This window comes from Onychomys torridus, chromosome 5 (genome assembly GCF_903995425.1).
Source record: "Onychomys torridus chromosome 5, mOncTor1.1, whole genome shotgun sequence".
Lineage (NCBI taxonomy): Eukaryota > Metazoa > Chordata > Mammalia > Rodentia > Cricetidae > Onychomys > Onychomys torridus.
Window position 1 is genome coordinate 131,232,824 of NC_050447.1, and position 5,054 is coordinate 131,237,877.

The window sequence follows — 5,054 nt, forward strand, 5'->3', positions numbered from 1 at the left end:
TTATATACAATATATACAGTCAAGAATTACATTAACAATGTCTAGTCCATTTACATTTGACAGATTCAGACAAAAAACTCCATTATATACATTAACAATGTCCAGTCCATTAACATTTGACAAAGTCAGACAAAAAATTTCATTTTTTATTCTATTTAAAACAAGTAGCTGTTATGTGTCTGTTCTGTTCTCTGACCCCCAGATAAGTTTATTAGGGTGCATAATATATCAACCACACCTCCTAACAGTGCCACTCCCTATGAGCTTATGGGGGCCAATTACATTCAAACTACCACACCCAGCAGTTCTAGATTTTCAAAGTAGATCTACAAGCTTCCGATGCCATCTCTTTTGTCCTTATCATTACCTTCTAGGAAATGGTCAGGAAGAGGTTATTCTTTTCTGAGGACAGCCATATTTAGTGACTAAAATATCTAGTACCAAAGTGTGGGAACTAAAAAATGAAGATAGAATGTGAGGTGGTTTTGATCTGAGATGATTTTGATATGTTGTGGGGCCCCACAGAGACTCCATAGTGAGGTCTTATTCCATCTTGACTCAAGGTCGGAGCTTGTTTTACCCCTGCAAGTCTTCATAACACAATGTTTTGCCAAAGGTGTGATTACCCAGTGTCTTGAGTACTAAGGAAGTGTTTACACTTGTTTGTACTTTGAACCATGATGTCCTTGAAAGGAGGAGGTCTTTTGCCCCACTTGCTTTGGGTATAAAAAAGCTGTGAAAAATAAACTCAGGGTGACTGTTGTATTGACCCAGAGCCCTCCTGATGCTAATCTATGTCTCTGTCCTTTTCTTTCATGTCTACATCTCTATTTTTCATATCTATTATTTCTCAATCCACACTCTCCTATACCAAGAACTGTCCAAAGTTCAGGCTGGACTCAACAATATATCTTCCAATACTCCACAATACTATATACCAATGATTGATGGGGAGTACAGAAGACCACTAAGAACCTACCTTGACCACTGACACTCTGAGGAGTGACCTTTGCAATGAAAGATGCTCCAACTGTCAGACTGTGAAAAGCTCACAAAGTTAAAAAAAAAAAAAGACACATTAGTGTTAAGAGCCACAAGCATGTAACTATGTGGTTAAAAATCAACTGATTGGGGTGGACTAGAAATACCATAAATTGAACAAATATCAACCAGAGAAGAAACCACTTTTATACCTGAGGGACTGCCAGAGACCTCTGGTAATCAATACACTAAGGACATGATCCCCTTCACTGAAATAGATGTGTGAGTTTTCCTCAGGAACCACAATATGGTCTGTATGACAGCCAGTGCAGCAGATACACTGATAGCTCTATGTTCAGTCTGTGATGATGGATGGTTATTGGGCCTAGCACATCAATGTACACAGGCAGCAATTTTGTCTGTTGACAGTGCATCAGCAGCTTGACACACCATCCAAATTCATCAGAGAATGTAGTGAGTCTTTCTCTGTCCTGCCTGCCAGCTCCCAAATAACCACATGGAGACTTATTATTCATTATGAAAGCTCAGCCAATAGCTTAGGCTTTATTCTAACTAGCTCTTATTACTTAAATTAACTCATTTCTATTAATTTACTTTCTGCCTCATGGCTTTATTACCTCATCTCTGTATTTCTCATCCTGCTTGCACTGCATCTGGCTGGCAACTCCACCTTCTTTTTCCCAGCACCCTCTCTCTGTTTAGCTTTTTATTAAACCAGTCACAGTAACATATCTTCACACAGTGTAAAGGAATATTTCGCAACATTTCCCCCTTTTTGTCTAAATAGAAAGGAAAAGTTTTAACTCTAACACAGTAAAACTATATACAATAAAAACTGATAATAAAATTATTATCAGGTAATAATTAAATTTACAATGTCTGGTCCATTTGCATCTGGCAAATTTAGAGAAAATATTCCATTATCTAGCCAGTCTTACTCCAAAGTTTTATACCTAAACCATTTTTATCATAACTTGTATTAGCATCCTAAAAATATCTTTTTAGACCTTAAAATAATTTTTTAAATAAACAACTTAAGCTTTTATGTTTTTCAACCTTATAAACTTTACGTTGCTTATGTAAGTTTCTTTTTTTAATTTGGTAACATAGAAAACTGTAAAACTATAACTATCTAGTCCTCAATCTCCATCGGAGAACCAAGAAGGATGAAACATAATTTGAGTAAACAGGAAGTGCAAAGAAAGCAACCGCCAAAAACTATAGAAATGACAGAGACAACTGGCTGCCTGGACAGTCGCCCAAGTGTCCTCTACAATGTTGCGGCATCTATCTTCAGCCTACAGGTCTAAAATATCTGACAGATTTTTCTGTAAAGCAGGAATTTTGAAGGACTGTCCTACCTTGTCTTTCTTGTCCTTCTTGTCCATTTTGGACAGCAACTGTCAGCAGTTGAGGCAAGGGAACTTTCTTGCCCAAATGGCTAGCTCTTGCTGCAAAGAAAGCAAACTCCATATGGAGTTTCTTTTTTGTCCATCATCTTCTCTGAAGTAGATTGGTGCTTCCAGGAACAGATGTGTTTTGTTGTCATCAAAATCCTTATGTTATTAAGACATCTTAAATGCCATATTCTGTAGGTCTCTGAAGCATTTGAAGATCACCTATCTATCTAAAATGTATCTCTGTTTGACCTTGAAAACATACTTAACATGATAAGTTTATTATGGGTGACTACTAATCTGCATTTCTTTATTATCCTAAATATTTTGTAATATAACTTTCAAGGACTAGAAATTTACATTACATTGTTAAATGAGCTGCATTGGTACATTACCTTAAATAAGAGTAGAGACATATGTGCAGTGTGTTCTAACAATAATAACATTAAATTTGTATCAACATACAAAAACCCATACTAATGTAAAATATTTGAGACTAATGGTTGTTCAAAAGTAGACTCAACAATCCCCCCTTTTATCTCATTATTTTTATGCTATATCCTCCCTTTTTCTCTTTAGAAAGAGATCCCTGAATCTCCTTTGTTCAGTTTTTTTCTAACCATGACCAATAACAATTTGTAACCAAGCCCCCTAAACAATGACAAACATCCATAGCCCACTGAATGACCAAAATCCACCTACCCCATTTGTTGGGAATGTGGGCATTGTGTTTCCTAGACTATTTTCTGTTGTCTGGGAGCACTGGCATCTTTGGAGGACCCTGAGAAAATTAGAATAATGGTCAAGTCCTGGCTAAAATAATCTGTGAGGCTGGACCATCTCAATAAGCAGAAACCTTGAAGCTGTTCTTGATACAGAACTCTGAGGAAACTGCAACAGAGGCATTCTGAGAGCCTGGATCACCTTGACCACTCATTTTCATTGGTGTCTGGTCCCCTAGTTCTAAAAACATTTAAACTTTCAAAGGTAACATACATATCTGCATTAATGCAAGTATGGACTATGCATTGTACATAAGCCAGCCAAAGATGATTTTTTTGTTTTACATTTGAGCAGGTAAAATATACATCACTGCTGTGGATATCACTCTGTATTCTGTGAACATGTTGCTCTGATTGGTTAATAAATAAAATGCTGATTGGCCAGTAGCTAGGCAGGAAGTATAGGTGGGAAGAGCAGAGAAGCAGAATTGTGGAGAGGCTGGTAGGCTGAGTCAGGAGATGCCAGCCTGTCATTCAGGGAGCAGCATGTAATGGCACACAGGTAAAGTCACAAAACATGTGTCAACATATAGATTAACAGAAATGAGCTGAGTTTAAGTGTAAGAGATAGTCAGTGGTAGGCCTGGCTAATGGCCGAGCAGTTTTAATTAATATAAGCTTCTGTGTGTTTACTTGGGTCTGAGCAGCTGCAGACCAGTTGGGAAACAGAAAAATTCAGCTACACATCACCTGTCTTGTAGTTTTTCTAGGTTTATTTCTTTATGTCTGTAGCTAGGATTTGTGTGTGTGTGTTTGTGTGTTTGTGTGTGTGTGTGTGTGTGTGTGTGTGTGTGTGTGTGACAGAGACAGAGAGACAGAGGTTTTAATTTTTTAAAGAAATTTTTTAATTCATTTTATATACCAACCACAGATCCCCCTCTCATCCCTTCTCCTGCTCCCCCTCAGCCTCCCTCCCCAGCCCACCCCCATCCACTCCTCTGAAAGGGTAAGGCCTCCCATGGGGAGTCAGCAAACCTGGTACATTCAGTTGAGGCAGGTCCAAGCCCCTTGCCCTGTATCAAGGCTGAGCAAGGCGTTCCACCATAGGTAATGGGCTCCAGAAAGCCAACTCATGCACCAGGGATAGATCCTGATCCCACTACCAGGGGCCCCTCAAGCAGACCAAGCTACAAAATTGTCTCCCATATGCAGAGGGTCTAGTCCAGTTCCATGCAGGTTCCACAGCTATTGGTCTAAAGATCATGAGTTCCTACGAGCTTGGTACTGGATGAAGGCTCTATGATGACAATCAGGGTATTCACCAGTCTGATTACTGGGGTAGGCCAGTTCAGGCACCCTCTCTACTATTGCAAGTAGTATTGATCTGGGGTCATCTTTGTGAATTCCTGGGAATTTCCTTAGTAATAGGTTTCTCCCTTACCCCATAATGTCTCCCTCTATTAAGATATCTCTTTCATTGTTCTCCCACTCTGTCCTTCCCCAGCTTGACCATCATGTTCCCTCATGTTTTCATCACCATCCTCTCCCCTTTATTGCCCCCCCCATCCTCAGTTTACTCATTGAGACCTCATCTATTACCCCTTCCCAAGACAATCCATGCATACCACTCTTAGGGTCCTCCTTGTTTCCTGGCTTCTCTGGAGCTATGGGTTGTAGTCTGATTATCCTTTGCTTTACATCTAGTATCCACTTATGAGTGAGTAAATACCATGTTTGTCTTTCTGGGTCTAGGTTACCTCATTCAGAATATTCCAGTTCCATCCATTTGCCTGTAAATTTCATGAGGTCATTTTTTTTTTTTTTTTACATCTGAGTAGTACTCCATTGTGTATATGTACCACATTTTCTTTATCCATTCTTCAATTGAGGGGCATCTAGGTTGTTTCCAGGTTCTGGCTATTATGAATAATGC